We start from the raw sequence: 23,822 nt of genomic DNA on the forward strand, positions 1-23,822 counted from the left end.
CTGAAATTTCCTCATAGACAATAGCACCATCAGAGAAAATGCTGAGATAACAACTATTAATATTCGCTAAGGCGTTCATGTACAAAGTAAATGGCAACTCTTGTGTTACACTCCCCTGAAGGAGTCTCCGTAGATGACTCTTAGTCTCATCGATTCAAATGTTAATATCGTGCTCTCTAGTTATGACATAAATGTTAACAGCACGGCATCTTCTTTATCACCAATTATTAGCAGGTCATCTGCCAGTAACCCAGTTAATGTATTTCAAGCAATTTGTGTATGTAGCTCTTAAACTTCTGCATCATTTTCACAGCACTTTGTCTCTGTTTACCTTTTTGCTACTTACTCTTACTTTATTCTTAAAACGCTCACTTAAAGCAAAGGTTTCTTTTGAATCTCAACATGGTTTTTGTTAGAATGAAATTTTCATTCTGCTGCGGAGTGTGCGCTGAAACGATACCTCCAGGCACATTAAAAGTGTGCGCTGGACCGAGAATCGAACTCGGAACCTTTGCCTTTCGCAGACAAGTGCTTTACCGATTGAACTACCCAAGCACAACTGCACAGCCCATGGCTGTGGCTAAGCCATGTTTCCGCAATAGCCTTTCTTCCAGGAGTGCTAGCCTTGCTAGTATCGCAGGAGACCTTCTGTGAAGTTTGGAATATGGGAGACGAGATAGCTGTGAGAAGCCATCATTTGTCGTCCTTGGGTTGCTCAGTTGGCGCCGGCACGGTAGCTCAGCGTGTTCGGTCAGAGGGTTAGCTACCCTCTATAATAAAAACAACTGAGTGAACGGATCAACGAAGAACCTGAACGGGTGTCATCGGATGACCACCACTAACAAATTCAACGAACAATATAGAACAAAATATCAACAACAAAAAACATGGCTATAACAATTGCCTACAAAAGGCAAAGGTCCCGCGTTCGAATCTCAGGCCGGTCACTGTTTTAATCGGCCAAGAAATTTCATGTGTGGTTTTTATAACTTTGTCCGGACTCATGATAATTTGCCTTTACATTAATAAAGAAATTTTTTTTCTAAAAGTGGTTGCAGAGTTTTGCGAATGAAGCAGCATAGATAGCTTAACATATTTCTTTGTGTATAATGGCGTTTCATCCGACCAAAACTTAGAACTTATAAAACAACATCCTTTATCACCTGGAATATAATCTACGTCTCAGCGGGTCGTAACCGTTAATGCCCCCTTTAAACATTGAAACTGAAGCTGAACATCGATCTGCAAGTTAAGTTTTGATCTGATGAAAGCAGTAGCCGAAAAGCCATTATAAATAAAGAAATATATTAGCCGGTTTTATTCGCAAAAATATCTTTTTCAAGAAAGAACCGTAGTTTTCCACAATTGCCTTCGCCAAATGCTTTCACATGGTCTATAAATCTGAGTTTCTCTCTATCATTACGTTTGTCGACTATTTGGCTAAGAGTAAGATTTTTATCTGCAATTAGCCTTTCTGTTGGTTGGTATAACTACTAACAGCCTCTCAGTTTCACCATGTTTACAGACTGAAGTTGTTCCGCAACTGCATATCAAATAAATCAATAGAGGATCCAACCGCTAATATTTAATTTTGTCTAGAAAAATAAAGATCATATTAGCAATTGGAAAGTCTATTCATTAATTAATAACTACAAACTGTCTCCAACATTCTTATATTTTGCGCTGTTTCAGTTCGAGAAGGCCGATGACGCCATCTATCAGCTGAGCTATTTACCACTTTGACTGTGGTGGCTATGGTATTGTTGGAACAGAGGTACTCTAAACAGACATGTCTTTAGGATGTATGACGAAAAGCGCTAGCAAGAGTGACGATGTGGGGCTACCGTGCACGTGGTGCAGCTGATGTGCAGCTGTCGAACGTGGTGAGATCTCGTCTCTGCCTCTCCCAGGCTTTGCTCTCAATCCGACGAGCAGTAGAAGGTCTGATGGCATTACGGTTACCTGCCACGCTGATGTATTCTGTCCGCCTATACGGATCTTTCTATTGTACACAGTCGGCATCTGAAATTCAATTGCTCATTGATGTATTTGTTTCACGTTTCGTCACTTACTTGGAACATGACTTTCCATGTAGTTTCTGAGGTATTTTTAGTCTCAGTTCTATTACGCCTCTTGTACTTACGGCGTTAACAATTTTCCCAAGATTCTCCGTCTTTTAATGTCTACCGACATCGAGCAATACACATCGGCATATCTCGCCGTTAGTAATTACAATGTACGAGCTACAACTTGAATATGCCCGTAGAGGCTTTCTTCTTCCCAGTACAACTGAGTCATGAAAACTGGTTGCTTAACAGACCGCAACGCAATCGGTAAAGAAACGACCACAAACTCCCTGTGAACCCTAGGATGCCGATAAGAATTATCTTTACACATCTCGATGGAACACAAATACGTTTGAATATGTTGAAGGTGACTAAACACGAGTGCAATGGAATGAAATTCCTTTAAACTGAAGATTAAGAACTGGGTGGTATCAGAGACCTGCCAACGGACAAGCATTGATAGAGAAATGAAGGAATACTGACCTCATTAGAATGGAGGACCGAGAAGAGATAGTTACATGATTGTCAAACTAACACACGGACTGTCAGATGGCTATCATGAGACATAGTCTATGAAAATATTTCCGTTATTCTATTTAACATTTGACCTATGTACAGAAATAGCTTTAGTTGCTTTCCTGTGATTCACAGTACGACAGAGAGAGCTCTACGATTCAAAACGGTGGAATAGGTACAACTTGTCTGACCACATACATACCGCCGGAAAAAAAATTAGTACATCTGAAAAGATGACGTCGATTTTGAACTGATGACGGCATACGTCGCCAAGAGGATAGTACGTGCACTGATAATAATTTCAGCGTCGTCCGCCAACAGATAGCAGGGTGGGATGGCTACCAGAGCGCCATCTGTGTCTAATAGGGAATGCTCACAGCTAGAAGGCCCACTGTGGTGCAGACTTCAGAAGCAAGCAGGCAACCATGCCACGAGGACACACTTGCGCTTCCGAGAGCCAACTGAGCGAGTTTGAAAGGTATCTAATGGCGGCCTTCTCAGTTTGGGATGATTCTTTCAGAGAATAGCCACATATGTTGGACGTTCTGCGTTAGTTGTGCAACGATGCTGGTATCAATGGTCACGTGAACATCATCACACCCGTAGACGAGATTCTGGACGTCCATGCAGCACAGCCGCACGCCAGAATCGTCGTATTGTAAAGGCAGTAGTGGCAGTTCCTACAGCTGCCATAACACAGCAAAGATGGCTTGTGAGCATAGATGTGTGAACTAGAGATGAGCAAAGTCGTCCATCCTTAGGAACTAGTTCTCTGGTGACCGTTCCTTTTTGGGAACCGTTCATTTTTACTCGTTCACCGTTCATTGTGCTTGGTATATAGTTCTTATGAAAAATTTAAAATTAGTAGCACAGGTGACTGAAGAAGGATGGCATCAAGAGGGGCACTTGGCTCCACCCTGGAGTACAGAGTTCTTATTCATAACACGTGTGCCGCGCGGGATTAGCCGAGCGGTCTCAGGCGCTGCAGTCATGGACTGCGCGGCTGGTCCCGCCGGAGGTTCGAGTCCTCCCTCGGGCTTGGGTATGTGTGTTTGTCCTTAGGATAATTTAGGTTAAGTAGTGTGTAAGCTTAGGGACTGATGACCTTAGCAGTTAAGTCCCATAAGATTTCACACACATTTGAACATTTGATTAAGTTCACCAGATGTAATTATGTCATTAAAGAAAAATCCAATTGTTGGTAGTAGGCTGCATCATTTTAAAACATAGAAAACGACAGTAAAACCGGCGTTTTGACCCTCTTTGTAGCGGTGCTCTCTAGAGCGACTAATTTGTTGGATTCTGGGGCTTCGCTTTCCCGTATCCCATTCTGATTCGGTTGTCACGTGACACCCAATTCTGAACTGTCATTGTACCAAATCAAGAAGCCTGTTGAGGGTGGGTTATACTGTCACTTTGCCAGGTCTGATTAACTGCGTACTACGTGGACGCAAGATGTATATAACGATTACACTGGTTGGTTTCACTCTCTATCACTTCGGCAACTATCTCCTTCCATTCGCACCTGGCTACTCGAATGGTACGCCACTTCGTAATAAGATACTGCACTGGTAAAAGCAATTTACTTGACTGTTTATTACATATTCTTAGAATCCAGCTTTGTGTGGCAAAAGCTGTCCAGTTTCCGCCTGATTTCGATTTGCTTTGGCTGTTCAAAAAAATGGTTCAAATGACTCTGAGCACTATGGGACTTAACATCTGAGGTCATAAATCCCCTAGAACTTAGAACTACTTAAATCGAACTAACCTAAGGACATCATACACATTGATGCCCGAGGCAGGATTCGAACCTGCGACCGTAGCGGTCGCGCGGTTCCAGACTGAAGCGCCTAGATCCGCTCGATCACAGGGGCCGGCTGGCTGTTCAGAGTGTGGGAGAAAGACTTTCCTCACAGCCCGTTTATGTAGATTGACAATAGGAGAAAAAGTAAGCATTTTTCACCTTTTCTTTCTCGATAAGATTTATTCACTCAGTGCCAATTAACCATGCCATATTGAAGACAACTTGGATTTGTGTTGTGCCGTCTCTTTCATCGAGACGTTTTCTCCACATTCTCTACTAGTCAGTTAACTTGTAGTGTTGAATCTCACCGCTGCTATTCGTAGACCCCTTGAACCTGGGCGTGGCTGTAATATATGAAACGACGAAACTTAGTTTCTGCAAGGAAAAAGTGAAATGAATTTAGCTGAGTTGGGCTCCACTAAGAGCCAAACGGGGCACATTCCAGTGGTATTTCCAATATCCAAGACAGACTCGCCAGCATTTCGTCTGTTACTTTCTTTTTTTTTTGTTTGTTCAGTCACTCTTTCTCCTCTGGAACAAATAATTTCTTTTCTTAGTGTAGATCAGTAAGCGTGTAGAAATATAGGTGTCACAAAAGGTACTTTACAACTTCCGTACCATGTAACTCGATTTGCAACTAACTTAGAGAGAAAAGAACTAAAAATATGTGTGTTGCCTCGGACATGTCCAAAAAAAGAAACACCATTTTTTGATCCAGCAGCCAGTATAAAATAAGATACAAAGGAGTTACAGACACTGGACGTGAGTAAGCATTGATTGAAATCAATGGGAAAAGCTGAAAATTTTGGTTTCTGATGCACCAAAACAAAAAGTTTTTTTCTGATTTTTTAATCACGTTGTACATGCACTTCTCTTGTGAGACATACAACATCTAGTTGTTATTCCAACTCAATCCTGGCATATTGCAGCGACCTGATGTAGTAATTCGTGAGGACATTTTGAGAATGATGAGGGGGTGATTCAGCCGGCCGGAGTGGCCGAGCGGTTCTAGGCGCTACAGTCCGGAACCGCGCGACCACTACGGTCGTAGGTTCGAATCCTGCCTCGGGTATGGGTGTGTGTGATGTCCTTAGGTTAGTTAGGTTTAAGAAGTTCTAGGGGACTGATGACGTCAGAAGTCCCACAGTGCTCAGAGCCATTTGAACCATTTTTATTATTGCCTTCAAATCAGCAACATGTTGGTCATCTGGTCTGATCTTCGGTAACAACTGCAGTGTCTACGGGCACACATGAAGACTTTTTGGTGTACCTGGTGCACTGCCATACGAGGTATTCGCAGTTCTTTTGATGCCTTGCAAACAGACGCATGTGTTGAATGCTGTAGAACCTATCCAATTACCTCTGTATCTTCGTCACTTCTCCTCCACTCTACCTGTTTCTAGGAAGCTCCTGTGCGATTTTCTTATGGATGGCCGAGAGGGTGATAGTGTCCCGTACCTCGTTCTGAAATTTCTGAGAACTTGGGTGTCTGACTTCGTTTCAATTAACCAAGCCACACACTGTTCCGTTTCCTATGCAGACTCCCTTCTTCGACTCATTAATGGTGCTTCTGTCACCCTGCAACAACAGAGAAAATCCTTTTTCAGTTATGTTACTCTTATCATCTGCAAAGGTAAAACATTTATTTATTACCTTACACAAAAAACTCTGGAGTGTACCAGGTAAATTGTACTTTTTTCTCTTAGCGAATTAGAAATCGAGTTACGTGACACTGAATTTGTAAAGTACCTTTTGGGACGGGACACCATGTATATTATAAAATGAAAGGATTAAAATGATAAGATTAAAATTACGTAAGGAAAACCAAACACAGGTTCAACAAATTTGGCTACTGGAAATTTGTTATGTTTCACGATGGGCTGAAGGCGAAGAACATTATTGATTCTTATATTATGGATTCATCATTCTGCATTTCTCACTTTACTTCGAAATGGGTGACTTTCGAAACCAATCGTAAAATAAAAAAAATTTTTTTGACTGAAGCTATAAACGAAGTTGCGTTCTTATCTATAACTTCCGGCGATGGCTGCAACACTGAAGATCGGTAAGATTCTATTACTGATACAATAATTCGCAAAAAGTGGTAACTTTTCTCTCTTTGTTTCTGTTACTTATTTAGAGATGTACTTTTCATCAAGCAGAACTCGTAGAAAATCATAGTCACAAATATGTAATTGGTGCTAATATTGGGCTGTTTGACTAACTGGAATAGTTTACTTACGTCGCATTCAAGTGCTTCTAGATTCCCTGTTGTTAGGTTAGAAACATAGTAATCTGACCCCAAGATGTGCGATTAGTAACCGCTTCAACGACTTTATCAGTTGGATCCCCAAAGAAGATTGAACAGTTCTGCTTGCACTGTTCTTGTTTTGTGTGATATGCATGCATAAAAGTTGCATGTTAAATTTCTTAAGACTTTTTAAAGATTTATATGATTTTCGATTGTCTACTGTCGACTGTCTACAAAACAAAATTTTTTGCAAGTTCGATTTGACAGTTTCATCTAGTCGTTTACCATGTTGTCTGATCTGTTAGCCTCCATTTCATCTAAATGTTCATATATATCCCCCCCTTCCTCCCTGCCCCTTAAAAATGAATTCGAGGATAAGTGTTAATAAATATTGTCGAGTGTCTACATAAAAACCAAAATAGATCCATTCTGACCGCGGATCGTATGGACAGAGTTGTTGGCGACGCCACCCATTATATAACAGATGAACGATAGTTTTATAGCACAATAACAAGGAAGAAATAACAGTACTGTGTTAATTACTTGTAACTACAATTGCATTTGTGATTCTACGTGAGTTGAAAGTATTGATTCCCTTGAATAGAGACATTGTCCATGATTTTTCCTGATCGCAATTCGTAAGTTAGTGACTTTCGCCGAAATCAAGAACTTGGTGCTAAATTTGAATGGGCGTCCGCTCATGGATACACCAGAAAGTTCTGACCGTTAGTAGAGGCCAAGGCCTGCCAACTAAAGGAAAGTAAACACCCTGCCGAAAACTGTGCAGATCAGCGCCGATTGGCTGTGGGAAGCAGTCCTCTGCGCAGTCGGCTCTTTCGTAAGATACCCGAGGTTGTAGATACCCGAAATCTTCTGTCGGTGAAGGCGCGTCTGCGTAGCTGGCTCAGTCTCCAGACCACATGGTCCCACCGTTCAGTTTAATTGAATACTACGGCCATCAAAAGGCCAATAAAAGATTGCTGAGTAGTCGGAGAAACAGTTAATGACCTTGATACTCGCTAGTGGCGACAGTCAGGTCATGCAGAACTACGATGGGAACCTGAAATTGAATCTGTTATGTTTGAAACCCCGTAAGTCATTCTTTTTGACAATTCCATTTTGTATGCCGAAATAAAAGCTGAAGGATAGATACATCATTATGGGTAGAAACCGCAGTGTCCTGTATAGAATGGCCATGAGAGGATCGTAAATACAGTATTTGCTTTGGTCTCAAACTCGGTACGTCACTGACTTGCGAGGTTTCTCGACGTAACAGTGTTTTACCGCTGGAGTCTGTTGTCGGTATCAGCCGTTGGCAACACGAACTTCACTAATCGCCCAAGGACCTGATGAGGTATGTTCATTGAAAAATGACTAAAGATATTCCTAAAAGAGTAAAACAATAGCACATATTCTTAGATGTGTATTCTACCCAAAACAGGAATAATACTATAGTGAGAATGCTTCTTACACTTGTCATTACACAATCCAGTATTTCCCATTGACAGGTCATTGCTTCGTGTCATCAGGAAAACACAGTGATGGAGTAAGTGACAGTGATTACTAATGCATGCAGGAACAATAGAGTCCCATTGAACACAGTAGAACGTAATGATATTTTTGCTTATAAAACCTGGTGGCTTCCCTTTTTCAAGAAAACTACCATATCCGTTGAATCCATGATAGAGCAGTGCATGGAACTGAGAAACTCATTTCAAATACCACAAAGTAACCATTTGGTTACTCAAGAGATCACTTTGGTGTACTAAAGACTAGCCATTGGATAATGGCCTTGTAAGTCGCACGTTCAGACTTCTGAACTGTGATCGCAGAACCAATTACGATGTTGGAAAAAGGGGTATACTCCAGTAACCTTCTAATTGGTGTAAAGAAAACGTAGCATCTTAGAAGGCTAAAGAGATACCTGTCTAATGGAGAGCACCACTCATAAGGTTAACTGGGAATTTTTTTGTAATTTTCATTTAAGAAATATGTTCCTTGCATCATTACATATTAAATAATTTTTCTTGTGAATGTCGTGCCCATTTTATTGCTACTGCAAATGTTTATTACTTTTTATGCACAAGTGAAATAGATATACAAATCAGTATATGCCATGAGCATGAATTTTTTTAAGACAGTACTAAAATGTTGTTCATCTAGTTTAAAAATCCTGTAAATCACAGAGTTTTAAACTTACCTATACTAAAATTTAATGTGCCATTAATGTTCATATCATATTTCCATTGTCTTTCCGCAAGTTGTAGTCCAGAGGCAAAAGACCCTACAAATAGTTTAGTTTATTCAGCAATCATTTTACCTGTTTCTTCACAAGTTTACATTACGCGAATTACGGTGTTTCAAAAATGACTGATTCAGTTACAATTTAATCCGGACCACCCAATGCCTCCATAGAACTTCTTTCTACTGCGAATCGCCATCATTAGACATATCCTCAGGGACAATACTCAGAATAACGAAGGTCGCTTCCCTTCGTATTTTGCCACGGTTCATGATGCTGGCAACACAACACAGGAAAATCGCTGTTACGCACGCCGTTCTGTAATGTGTGGATGTGGCGACGGTTTGTTGAGCGCCGTCGGTCGTGTTATAGGTCGGCGCAGGACCAGAGAAATCAGCGTCGCCTGTGGGTTCATAACATCTGGCGGCTATCAGGGAATGGGACGGAGAATTAATGCGGACGGCTGTACAGAACGATGGTCGTGTTCGCTTGAACTGGTAGTGGGAAGGCGGTGAAGCCAGCGCTGCCCTCGTTCAAAGAAGCGGCGTGCTTTGTGCGGCTTCGTGGTACTGGGCCACAAAGTTTCCTGTCCGAAGAACTGGCTGACTGCCGCTGTAGCGCTGCGCGATATAGGCTGTTGTCTTCATGCGGCCTCGATGGACGGCGCTGTACCGTCCAGTCGGACAGAGGTTTACCATCTCCCTGTGACACACCATCTGGAAAACTGAATCACTTGTACTTTCTAATAGCGCTCGGTTCGCCTGAAGTAATACTAACACAAAATCTGAAATGCCGATCATAGTTCAGCAGAAAGCAAAGCTCGAATTAAACACTTGGAAACAAGAACAGATCCTCTAAACATGTCGTGTTTGCCTGAAACGTTTATTCTTTGAAACGATCATTTTCCAGACATGTCACAAAATGAAAATATAGGACGAAAAATAAAGAATCGGTTTGAAGGCCTATCGATACCTTTGTCATTGCTCGCCATGTGCAACATTCTCGTGAACAAGAAGTTACAGTTCTGCACTAGTCACAAGGCTTGTATTTCATCCACCAAGATTTTCAACGGTTAAACCATCACCCTGAGCTGAATGACACCTCTTACGTAACTCTTTTCAGTATCATCAGTGGCGAATTCTTTCAGCACCGTGCGATGTGACGAGGAGGCTATTCTCGCTCTTGTAAGTGCACAAAGATCAGTATTTACATTCTGCTACGTCAAGTCGCATAAATTTCTCACTTCACATCTAATTACATTTAACGTACAGTAATGATCCTAAAAGTGATCAAAATATCCACGGGTGTACTGCCGGTCTACAATGTCCAACGGGCACAATATTTCGGCGATCATACATGTCGCCATCATCAGGTGAACTGACGGACTGAGATCCTGCGAACGTGCCGGCACGGAGATCCGTACGCTATGGCTGCTCAGAGGGAACTGGGTTCGGTCGCGGCGGCGGCCGATTTAAATACCCTCCGCCCGCGGCGCGCTCCCTCCGCTGTCCGCGCCCCGCGCCACGGAACAGATTGCGACGGCGTCTGAGATGACGTCGGAGTGATGGCTCTGTCCGCCGTGGTCGTCACAGCTGTACGTTTGCTCGATTTACTCTTGATTAACCCAATCGCTGGTTCCCAAGCCTTGCTAAGATTATAGCCACAGTCACGGTTTATGAGGTCGTCGTTGGTGCGAATTTCGATGGCCTCTCTAACAACGCTGTCCCAATGTCTCGACGTCTGTACCAGAATCCTCGTGCGTTCATACTCCATAGCGTGATTTTCCGACAAACAACGTTCAGCGACCGCCGACTTGCTCGGATACATCAGTCGAGTGTGCCTCTGGTGTTCACGGCATCGATGCTCGACGGTACGCATCGTCTGACCAATATACGACTTGCCACATTGACACGGAATCTGGTACACGCCGGCCTTCCTCAAACCGAGGTCATCTTTGGCGCTCCCCACCAGTGCACGAGTTTTATTCGGAGGACAAAACACAGTTCCAACCCGGTGTTTCTCCAAAATGCGGGCGATTTTCCCCGAGAGTGCGCCTGTATACGGAATAAACGCAGTGCCTACCTCCTCCCTCGTGACTTCATCCATCTCCACAGGTTGTGCTGTAGTGGTTGGGCGGAGATCACGTTGAATCTGCCACTCTGAGTACCCATTTCTTCGAAATACAGTTCTCAGATGTTCCAATTCCTGGGGTAGACTCTCTGCGTCAGAGATAGTGCGCGCCCTATGTACTAGAGTTTTAAGTACCCCATTCCTCTGTGAAGGGTGGTGGCAGCTGTCTGCGTGCAAATACAGATCAGTGTGCGTTGTCTTCCGATACACCCCATGACCTAGGGTGCCGTCAGCCCTTCTCTTGACCAAGACGTCAAGGAAAGGTAATTTACCCTCCGTTTCAGTCTCTATAGTGAATTTGATGTTGGGGTGTATGGAGTTTAGATGTGTAAGGAAGTCAAGCAGTTTATCCATACCATGTGGCCAGATGACGAACGTGTCGTCCACGTAACGGAAAAAGCAAGTAGGTTTCCATTCTGATGACAGGGCTTCCTCCTCGAAGTTCTCCATGTACAAATTCGCTACCACCGGTGAGAGTGGTCTACCCATGGCGACTCCCTCCGTTTGTTCGTAGTATTCTCCATTAAAAAGAAAAATACGTGGAAGTCGAGACATGCCTAAAACGTTCAGTGGTCTTCTCGTTAAACTTCTGAGTAATCAATTCTAGTGACTCTCGCAGGGGTACCTCGTAAACAAGGAAACGACGTCAAAACTCACCATGATATCTGACTCATCCAACCTGAAGCTATCAAGGCGTTTACCAAATTCCACGGAATTACGGATGTGATGAGGGCATTTACCCACATAAGGACTTAATATTCCCGTCAGGTATTTGGCCAACAAATATGTAGGTTCCCTGATGTTGCTGACAATGGGGCGTAATGGTACCCCCTCTTTGTGAACCTTCGGGAGTCCATATAGTCTAGGCGGTACCGGACCTTGGGGTAACAATTTTTTAGCGTCACCCTCCGGTAAATCTGCGTCCTTGAGAAGCGACCTCGTCTTGTTCTCCACCTTCTTTGTAGGGTCAACGCTGATCTTCCGGTAGGAATCGTCATTTAGCAGGCTCTGCATCTTATCAGTGTAGTCCATATGGGAGACAACAACTGTAGCATTGCCTTTGTCAGCCTGTAAGACAACAACTTCAGAGCGCTCCCTCAGATCACGAATGACCGCCCTCTCTTTACTGGTGATATTTGACTTCATCGGCTTGGATTTCGTCAACGCACGACAAGTTTCACGACGTATTTCCTCAGCTGATTTAGTTCACCTGATGACGGCGACATGTACGATCGCCGAAATATTGTGCCCGTTGGACACTGTAGACCGGCAGTACACCCGTGGATATTTTGATTATCAAATACTCCGGGAGAAACTCAAGAATCATATCATACAGCTTTACGGGGAGGAGATGTATCGCAGCGTGAAGAAATTTGAAAAGTTGCGCCACCGTAGATTTCGTTTGCTAAGTACTATTGCCTTTCTAAAGAGATGTCGTTCCGGGAATGTTTTTCCAAATTTTGCTAAGGTTATATATCACATCGATTCTCCAGCAGCTAAGAGAATCAAGAAACGAGCCAGCCGCGCATTGGTACGTGAGAGAGTGTAATTCACCCGTCGGAGCCTTGAGTTTATCTAACAGGAATTACTCAAACTACATTTGCAACTGGATAGTAATTTAACTTATTTTTCCTGGGATTGGATTGACGGTGTCACCTGGGTTGTAGCTGATTCCGCCCATAAGAAGGCAACGAGACGTCAAAAAGCTAAGTTCTCACGTCTCCTTGACAAACCATCTCTGCAGGCTCCGTGCAAGACTGTCATCAATTTGAGTGGCATGGTGTTGAGTGCTGATGCGGTCTCGGTTTTGCAGAAAGGTCTCAACTTCGCTCCCACCCCCAAGTTCACTCCGGTTGCAGATATTGTTAGTGCTGTTGAACAGGGCAGCTCGACTTCCGCCTGAATCAGCTGAGGAAATACGTCGTGAAACTTGTCGTGCGTTGACGAAATCCAAGCCGATGAAGTCAAATATCACCAGTAAAGAGAGGGCGGTCATTCGTGATCTGAGGGAGCGCTCTGAAGTTGTTGTCTTACAGGCTGACAAAGGCAATGCTACAGTTGTTGTCTCCCATATGGACTACACTGATAAGATGCAGAGCCTGCTAAATGACGATTCCTACCGGAAGATCAGCGTTGACCCTACAAAGAAGGTGGAGAACAAGACGAGGTCGCTTCTCAAGGACGCAGATTTACCGGAGGGTGACGCTAAAAAATTGTTACCCCAAGGTCCGGTACCGCCTAGACTATATGGACTCCCGAAGGTTCACAAAGAGGGGGTACCATTACGCCCCATTGTCAGCAACATCAGGGAACCTACATATTTGTTGGCCAAATACCTGACGGGAATATTAAGTCCTTATGTGGGTAAATGCCCTCATCACATCCGTAATTCCGTGGAATTTGGTAAACGCCTTGATAGCTTCAGGTTGGATGAGTCAGATATCATGGTGAGTTTTGACGTCGTTTCCCTGTTTACGGGGTACCCCTGCGAGAGTCACTAGAATTGATTACTCAGAAGTTTAACGAGAAGACCACTGAACGTTTTAGGCATGTCTTGATTTCCACATATTTTCTTTTTAATGGAGAATATTAAGAACAAATGGAGGGAGTCGTCATGGGTAGACCACTCTCACCGGTGGTAGCGAATTTGTACATGGAGAACTTCGAGGAGGAAGCCCTGTCGTCATCCGAATGAAAACCTACTTGCTTCTTCCGTTACGTGGACGACACGTTCGTCATCTGGCCACATGGTATGGATAAACTGCTTGACTTCCTTACACATCTAAACTCCATACACCCCAACATCAAATTCACTATAGAGGCTGAAACGGAGGGTAAATTACCTTTCCTTGACGTCTTGGTCAAGAGAAGGGCTGACGGCACCCTAGGTCATGGGGTGTATCGGAAGACAACGCACACTGATCTGTATTTGCACGCAGACAGCTGCCACCACCCTTCACAGAGGAATGGGGTACTTAAAACTCTAGTACATAGGGCGCGCACTATCTCTGACGCAGAGAGTCTACCCCAGGAATTGGAACATCTGAGAACTGTATTTCGAAGAAATGGGTACTCAGAGTGGCAGATTCAACGTGATCTCCGCCCAACCACTACAGCACAACCTGTGGAGATGGATGAAGTCACGAGGGAGGAGGTAGGCACTGCGTTTATTCCATATACAGGCGCACTCTCGGGGAAAATCGCCCGCATTTTGAAGAAACACCGGGTCGGAACTGTGTTTTGTCCTCCGAATAAAACTTGTGCACTGGTGGGGAGCGCCAAAGATGACCTCGGTTTGAGGAAGGCCGGCGTGTACCAGATTCCGTGTCAATGTGGCAAGTCGTATATTGGTCAGACGATGCGTACCGTCGAGCATCGATGCCGTGAACACCAGAGGCACACTCGACTGATGTATCCGAGCAAGTCGGCGGTCGCTGAACGTTGTTTGTCGGAAAATCACGTTATGGAGTATGAACGCACGAGGATTCTGGTACAGACGTCGAGACATTGGGACAGCGTTGTTAGAGAGGCCATCGAAATTCGCACCAATGACGACCTCATAAACCGTGACTGTGGCTATAATCTTAGCAAGGCTTGGGAACCAGCGATTGGGTTAATCAAGAGTAAATCGAGCAAACGTACAGCTGTGACGACCACGGCGGACAGAGCCATCACTTCGACGTCATCTCAGACGCCGTCGCAATCTGTTCCGTGGCGCGGGGCGCGGACAGCGGAGGGAGCGCGCCGCGGGCGGAGGGTATTTAAATCGGCCGCCGCCGCGACCGAACCCAGTTCCCTCTGAGCAGCCATAGCGTACGGATCTCCGTGCCGGCACGTTCGCAGGATCTCAGTCCGTCAGTTCACCTGATGATGGCGACATGTATGATCGCCGAAATATTGTGCCCATTGGACACTGTAGACCGGCAGTACACCCGTGGATATTTTGATTTTCAAATACGCCGGGAGAAACTCAAGAATCACATCCTAAAAGTGGGACTCTGGATTCGTTTTATGCCTGCCATTGCGCAGTTTCATAAGTACTGCAAACTCTTGAGCAATAATGCAAAATCGATGCTCTAGTGCCGTGTAATTTATTTCCTTTAGAGATGCACTGCATTTTCTAAGAGTTCTTGCAGCAAATCTAATCCTTCCATCCACCTTCCCTAATATGTGTTTAACCACTTTGTCCCATTTACTGATTTTACACTTACCGGTGACATTTCGTTACTAATGACTTTTTTTTACCGTGTATTGCTACCTGTACAGCGCCACTATTTTTTATTGTAAATAGGGTACGTGAGAACCAAGTTTCAATTTCAGTTCATCGTTCTTTCCTTTTCTTTCTTTGTGCTTTCATCTGTTCATTGTACTTCTTCTTTCCGTCTTCAGACCATTTTGAACCAGTCTTTTTAGCTTCTTATGTTTATTACTTTGAATGTTCCTCTTTCTTGACATAGAATAGGGCGAGAAAGGATAATGAATTTTTGGCTAAAGTTGTCGTAGTATAGTGCCTGATTGCTGCATTGCTTAGACAACCAGATATCGTGTTCAACACGTTGACTGCCGTCTGGCGGCAACGCCTCCTAGAGAGAAGGCCTCTGCGCTGAGAAGCCTCCTACCAAGAGTAGTCACACAGGTCTTTTAATCCAAGAACAGTTTCTACTGGCTGGCATTTCTAGAAATGCTTTTTTCTGGCTAAATAATGCTAGTGGCACACTTTAATTGTAATAACTGCCAAATATAAGCTTTACAAAAATTTTGTCACAGGGGATACTAAGCCAAAAATTAGAGAAATAAATGTGATGTGTTTCCTAAATATGTTAACATCAATGAATTCCTATTGCTAAAATGAAAAACTGACTAGGAAGGGAGCATGCCTTTACAACTGGCAATATGTGTAGAATTTCAGTAGAATGTGACACCTTCAAATTAGGAATATCTGTCCATTATCGCATATGGCTCAAAATTGGAAACCTGCCTACTGAAAATTCGAAGATGCTAACTTCATATACATAGTTCTCAATGAAGGAAACACTAAAATATCGAGAAATGACTTTAAACTGAGTTGTCCAATATACTAACCAGTCAGAAGCATATTAAAAAATGCTTCTTCACATTCATTTCTATCATGAAACATAGACTAGACAGAAACTGCCATCTTATTTCTAAAATATGCAAAACTTGCAATAGTCATCAACCACAACATACAAAAAATGGTACACACTGCAACACAGAAAAATCAGGATATTTTACTCATGCTGAAGGTCATAACTGCTGACAGCTGTGAGAACAAGAAAAGCTCTATAAGCTTCAGAAAAACCTTCGTATCTGAAATTGAAGCACCAACAATCAAAGCTAATGAGGAGTAAATTTTAAATTCGAAAAACTACTATAAAGCAATCTGGAATCTGGTACAAAGTGAAATAAACATCGGAAAGGAGGAAATCACTATCCCAGTTAACTGTAAGACTCTCAACGAGTATTTTATGAATTCTGAAACTTTCCTTGTATCACAAAGTAGTGATACATGTTGAGGTGGAAGTTCGGGTTGGATACACCAAACAACACCATTTTAACAGTAGTTCATTTATTCACCTAAACACATCAAAGGCTCACAAAGAACTGACATGGCGGAACAGCCCAAAGAAAATGTTCAGCGTCCAAAAACGATGCTCGGAGTCTAGAGACAAACGTATACCGATGCTGGTGTCGACCTCATCGGCGTCACAATTTGATGTGGGGGCTTTCCTTTTGCAGTCACAGGGTAAAACAAATAAAAGATTCACTTGGAGTAGAATTACTGATACAGATCTTATCTACTTGGTAAACATACTGAACAGCTCCAGAACAGAGGACTGTCATGAGCTCTGAACAACGCTTCTATTTGTATGAAAATGTACGAAAATGGCATCCCTTCATGCTTGATGTCTTCCCCAACACCGATGTCATCTTTCAGCAGTATAATTGTCCGTTTCTTGGAGCCAGAACCGTGCTACAGTGGTTTGGGGAGCATTATAGTAAACTCACGTTGATGTGTCGGCGACCACATTCGCCTGACGTGAATCCTATGGAACCCATCTGGGTCGCTATCGGGCACCATCTCCACGTGCGCAAATCAGCGGATCGTTATTTACGCGAATTACATGACCTGTGCGTAGACATCCAACGCCACATACCTCAAAAACCTACCAACATTCTGTCGGATCCCTGATACACAGACTCAGTGATGTATTTGGTTCCAAAGACGTACACACAAGCTATTAAGTATGAGGTCGTAATATTTTGGCTCATAGAGTATATACGCCAGTCTCGACCAAAAATCAGCATCTTCGTTAGTACTTCTGCAAAGCAGACAAATACTTCACAAGATTATGCTTATAAATACAATTTGTTATCAACCAATATTGCGACCCAGAAATAAAACTGGATAAATTTGGAAGCAGGTGTAGCATTCGTTATCTGCACGCTAAATAGCTGAAAGGAAATTACTTTGAATCATGTTCTTTGGTGAGGTATAAGTATAAACGCCGAAGAAAAAGTATTTCTAGCTATGTCAGAAAGTTAACACAGTCACTTTTCTTTGTACAGCTTATAAATTAATGATTTGCTTAAGTGACAGCTAAGAAGAGCATGTTTACAAAAAAAAATGGTTCAAATGGCTATGAGCACTATGGTCATCCGTCCCCTAGAACTTAGAACTACTTAAACATAACTAATCTAAGGACATCACACAACACCCAGTCATCACGAGGCAGAGATAATCCCTGAACCCGCGGGGAATCGAACCCGGGCGTGGGAAGCGAGAACGCTACCGCACGACCACGAGCTGCGGACCAGCATGTTTTCATAAATGGTCTTCAAATAGTGAATGAGATGCCTCCAAGGTACCTACACTCACAGTTTCGCATTTGTTTTCTCATTTAAATGGAACATATTCTGCTTAACATACAGTTAAACAATAGCTCCCCCACCCCTGACACCTGTTAGTGTACTTACACAAGCAAAGTACTTCCAAACGAAGTGCCAGTCCATTTATGAATAGCAAGTAGATGCCGTTAAACATCCCGCACGTTCTTTAATGGAGCAGTGGTAGGTCTTCGTGAAGTTATTCAGGGAATGTTGCATCTTCAGGTAAAACAAAAAAGGTTTAAAGCAACATCGTCAGTAAAGTTATTAGAAAAATGAAAGTTGAGAAGAAATTGGACGTGACCTTTCTCAAGGGGCACATCCAGGCACTCACGTGATGTAGGGGAGACGACGCGAAAGAGCTAAAAAAGACGGCTGAACGTGTTACTTTTGAAGGTTCGTTTCTGAGAGCCTGTCCAACAGGTATTTCCATTTCTTGAGTTTTCTCTTCCTTCTTGATAGCTTCATGTGGATGCAGTTAGAATCCTTTAGAATTACCATAAAACTAGTATACTTTCTTCTATTATCAGATTCAGATGACTGTTCTTTAACTGCTGTGTCATTTGTGCTAGGGAAAATTGGAGCTTCTATGAAAGAATTACGTATAATTAGTTTAAAACATTTTCGAAAATAAAGATGAAGTAACGGAAAAAAATTATGTCGTTAAAGTTACCATGGATTTGTAGATACATTGACCGGCCTACACTTCCACCACAACAGTCAGCTACCGTGCCATTTGTGGTCAATATTTCAAAAACGCAAAGAAGTTTTGACCATCTATAAATAAATACCTTGATTTAAAATTGTCGTAAGTGCTTTATCAAGCCCTACAAAAGAAAAACCGTAGTACGGGTAATAAATCAAACAGTGTGATACATAATCAAAATTACGTATAAATATAATGGAAGGTACTAAGACGGAGTACCACACACATCGCTGCAACTTCAGCTGAGCGTAATAACTTCAATTTCATCCATCTTAGACCCAAATTCTCGTTTTAAAATATCCGTTGCAGCTCGAATTAAGACTATCTGTTTTTTTTTTATTTCTCTAGAGAATACTGGAACTTGTGAAAAAAGCAAACTTCATTCCTTGTTTCCGGAAACATTTGACATTATATGTTGTGCCTGAATCAGTTCCTGAACCATAACAGCTTACAGTTTGAGAAATACATGACTGACGTTCGTTTTTCTTAGTTGTAGGCACATTAACAATTACAAAATGAGCTTTAGTCTATATTTCGATGGTTAATGTATGTAATCCTTAGTTCCACGCTGTCATTGAGATAAACGCTGTTTAATAAAATGTGTATCTGTAATCCTGGGGTAACAATGAGCAGTGGTCAAAGTAACCCACAAACAGACAAACCATGCACATGACCTCAGAAATTGTAATACAGTGACAGATATATACATGTGAACAAAAAACTAATCTGTTTTGAGAATTTATCGAGTAACATGCACTATATCTACATCTACATCTACATTTATACTCCGCAAGCCACCCAACGGTGTGTGGCGGAGGTCATTTTACGTGCCACTGTCATTACCTCCCTTTCCTGTTCCAGTCGCGTATGGTTCGCGGGAAGAACGACTGCCAGAAAGCCTCCGTGCGCGCTCGAATCTATCTAATTTTACATTCGTAATCTCCTCGTGAGGTATAAGTATGGGGAAGCAATATATTCGATACCTCATCCAGAAACGCACCCTCTCGAAACCTGGACAGCAAGCTGCGATAAAGGTACGGGCGGGGGGGTGGGGGGGGGGGGGGGGAGGAGGAAGCGAGGGCGCGCAGTTGGACTGCCACCTCGATGTTTTACGTCGGTGGCCAGCTGTTTAGAGACGGCACAGAGGCTGTGGCTTTCGGAGACAATTTTGTAGAGAATTCAAGTCTAACGCACGGAAAAAAACCGACAGCGAGGACGTTGAAGCGTCAGTGATCAGTTGCACGGAAAAAAGTATAGTAGAAGATCAGGGTGTTCGATTACTCGTGTACTCAGTTGCGATCATTAACAGTAGGTATCGAAATGGTGTCGACTCACGACACAAATTCCAACGTGATGTTAGGCGATCTGCCACTTGAGTTTGCTAAACATCTCCGTAACGCTATCACGCTTACCAAATAACCCTGTGACGAAACGCAACGGTGAATTTTGCACAAGCTGACTTTAACATACTTTTTCCCATAGAAATCGCAACAGACTCGTCAACTGCTGCGCAAGAAAAGCAGCACTATATAGCACAATCTAGCGTACATTGATGGAACTTTACCATCGAACACAGTATACTAAACACCGAACTGAGAATCAGCGGAGAGCTGTAAAACTTTTGGTGCATGAGTGGTCAAGGTAACCACCGCTATCAAAGTTTACCCGGTTTACGTTATCTGAAGTTTCGAGCTGTATTTACGTTCTCATTAGTATTTACAATTTCCACAGTAAAATAGGCTGAATTCAAAATTCCAGTTCCTACGTTTAGAAACAGCTTCCTAGTTCCGTGTTGAAACTTTGTTTTAGTATTGGCCTTTTCCTCGTGACGCATCCATTCAAAGAAAGCAGTTGCTATTTAATGCTCAGCGTGAAACGCGTCAAACATCTTGAGGTCAAGGCTGCGCTTTCAGAAAACGACGGGCAGAGGCTGGCTGGCATCACCAGATAGCCGTGTGAAGGTGAACAGGAGCGTGGTGACACGAAGCAGCGACGCGACTCTGCGATAAAGGTGCGGGCGGTGGCGGGGGGGGGGAGGGGGGAGGGGGAGGGGGAGGGAGGAAGCGAGGGCGCGCAGTTGGACTGCCACCTCGATGTTTTACGTCGGAGGCCAGCTGTTTAGAGACGGCACAGAGGCTGTGGCTTTCGGAGACAATTTTGTAGAGAATTCAAGTCTAACGCACGGAAAAAAACCGACAGCGAGGACGTCGAAGCGTCAGTGATCAGTTGCACGGAAAAAAGTATAGTAGAAGATCAGGGTGTTCGATTACTCGTGTACTCAGTTGCGATCATTAACAGTAGGTATCGAAATGGTGTCGACTCACGACACAAATTCCAACGTGATGTTAGGCGATCTCTGTCTAACAATGGGACCGCGCATACACATCACCGATGTAGAGGTAATTTCGGGAGTACCGCAAGGAAGCGTGATAGGACCTTTATTGTTTACAATATACATAAATGACTTAGTTGACAACATTGGTAGCTCCGTGAGGCTATTTGCAGATGACACGGTTGTCTACAAGAAAGTAGCAACATCGGAAGACTCGTACGTACTCCAGGAAGACCTGCAGAGGATTAATGAATGGTGCGACAGCTGGCAGCTTTCCCTAAACGTAGATAAATGTAATATAATGCGCATACATAGGGGCAGAAATCCATTCCAGTACGATTATGCCATAGGTGGTAAATCATTGGAAGCGGTAACGACCGTAAAATACTTGGGCGTTACTATCCGGAGCGATCTGAAGTGGAATGATCACATAAAACAAATAGTGGGAAAAGCAGGCGCCAGGTTGAGATTCATAGGAAGAATTCTAAGAAAATGTGACTCATCGACGAAAGAAGTAGCTTACAAAACGCTTGTTCGTCCGATTCTTGAGTATTGCTCATCAGTATGGGACCCTTACCAGGTTGGATTAATAGAAGAGATAGACATGATCCAGCGAAAAGCAGCGCGATTCGTCATGGGGACATTTAGTCAGCGCGAGAGCGTTACGGAGATGCTGAACAAGCTCCAGTGGCGGACACTTCAAGAAAGGCGTTACGCAATACGGAGAGGTTTATTATCGAAATTACGAGAGAGCACATTCCGGGAAGAGATGGGCAACATATTACTACCGCCCACATATATCTCGCGTAATGATCACAACGAAAAGATCCGAGAAATTAGAGCAAATACGGAGACTTACAAGCAGTCGTTCTTCCCACGCACAATTCGTGAATGGAACAGGGAAGGGGGGATCAGATAGTGGTACAATAAGTACCCTCCGCCACACACCGTAAGGTGGCTCGCGGAGTATAGATGTAGATGTAGATGTAGATTTCGTTCAATTATATGGTATATGCAGCGCTTGACCAGAAATGGAAGTGACAGAAATGGGATCTCAATATGGTCAAGCGTTTAGGGGAAAAAAAGTACTTTTGCTCCAGGTCGGGTGATGCATGAGCCACTTTTTTACGTTAACGTAGTTTCTCAGTAGCGGTTGGCGCACCGGAAAGAGTATAGAACAGTGATCCAAGTGACATTGGTTCGAGTCCCTATGGGAAAACTTTTTAAATTTTTCTACATTCTATTTTTACTTTACTCACATTGCAAATAAACAGAAATAATGCTCAATATTTTGTACTGATTAATATCTTCGTAAAAAGACACGAAAATAAAAGACAAAGAAATGGGATTGCAAATAATTTCCAAGAAAAGATTTACCTCGAGCGTTCAAGAGGACTCTGCAAATAACTTTAGATGAAGTGGCAGTAAGTAGTGGATATAGAACTTATTGTTCCGTTAGCTTCATTTTGACCTCCGAGGAGCCCTCGGCAGCTGCACTCAAACAGTAGGTTCCCCCGTTCTTACGATGAATATTACGCCAAGAATGAGATCTTAACTGCAGCGGAGTGTGCGCTGATATGAAACTTCCTGGCAGATTAAAACTGTGTGCCAGACCTAGACTCGCACTCGGGACCTTTGCCTTTCGCGGGCAAGTGCTCTACCAGGCTGTGAAGGTCGGTCGTGAGTCGTGCTTGGGTAGCTCAGCTGGTAGAGCACTTGCCCACGAAAGGCAAAAGTCCCGAGTTCGAGTCTCGGTCCGGCACACAGTTTTAATCTGCCAGGTAGTTTATATCAGCGCACACTCCGCTGCAGAATGAAAATCTCATTCTGGAAACATCCCCAGGCTGTGACTAAGCCATGTCGCCGCAATATACTTCCTTCCAGCAGTGTTAGTTCTGCAAGGTTCGCAGGAGAGCTTCTGTGAAGTTTGGAAGGTAGGAAGCGAGGCAATTCAATTTCTCGTGTAGGCTTTACAAACCCTCTCTGAAAATTTATTTGCAATTCCAAAATTTCCTTTTCGTTTCCTTTCCAAGCCATTCCTGAAAGTACTAGTTGACAGTCCCGGCATTGCCCGTGTATTCATTTTGACATTTTTCAATGAGGAACGAAACCTTGTATGTAGTGCTGAAGTAAACTCGGCTTGAGATGGTCCCACACAGTTCCTGCATGCTGGGCGCAGCTGCTTCGCGTTTTTGACGTCTCTATGGCAACGCCTTTTCATAGCTGTATAGATGGCTATCGTTTTCCCTACAACAGTTTGCGCATTGCTGTTGAAAGCTCCCAAAACCTCTACCAGGTATCAAGGATTTCCTTAACCACACTCGACTGCCGGAGTGCCTTATCAGTAAAGAATAAAAGAATTAGCACTTAACGAATTATGAGACAGTTTTTCGCGCATTTCATTGTTTATGAAGTTATGTCTCATGAAGTGGAATCGGTAGATGGCTCTTAAGGCCCATAGCGATTGTTGCGTGACAGTAAGGCAGATGTGAACCAAGTTTGGTTGAAATCCGTCAACGTCGAATCGTATCATTGATATCCTTTCACCTTGAATTTTAATTCCACTACTGAACCTTTCTTTTATATCCATCATCGCATCTTTGATGAACAGACTGAACAGTACACCCTTTTTAATCCGAACACTTATTTCTTAGCCGTCCACTCTTATTACTCCCTCTTGGCTCTTGCAAATAACGTATATTACCCGTCTCTCCCTATAGCTTACCCACATTTCTCTCGGAATTTCGATCATTTTGCACAATTTTACACTATCGAACGCTTTTTCCACGCCGACAAATTCTATGGGCGTATCTTGATTTTTATTTAGTCTTCTTCCATTATCAACCGCAATGTCGGAATTGCCTCTCTG

General features: G+C 43.3%; 1 long non-coding RNA gene across 1 annotated transcript in view; it reads right to left on the reverse strand.

The window, feature by feature from the left end:
- LOC126203799 (uncharacterized) overlaps window positions 1-23,822 on the reverse strand; it is a 332,644-nt gene that overhangs the window by 15,197 nt on the left and 293,625 nt on the right. Inside the window, exon 2 of the long non-coding RNA XR_007540373.1 lies at window positions 5,780-5,964. This is a non-coding gene — a long non-coding RNA (uncharacterized LOC126203799). The remainder of the gene's footprint in view (window positions 1-5,779; window positions 5,965-23,822) is intronic.

The sequence above is a fragment of the Schistocerca nitens genome, chromosome 9 (assembly GCF_023898315.1).
Source record: "Schistocerca nitens isolate TAMUIC-IGC-003100 chromosome 9, iqSchNite1.1, whole genome shotgun sequence".
NCBI lineage: Eukaryota > Metazoa > Arthropoda > Insecta > Orthoptera > Acrididae > Schistocerca > Schistocerca nitens.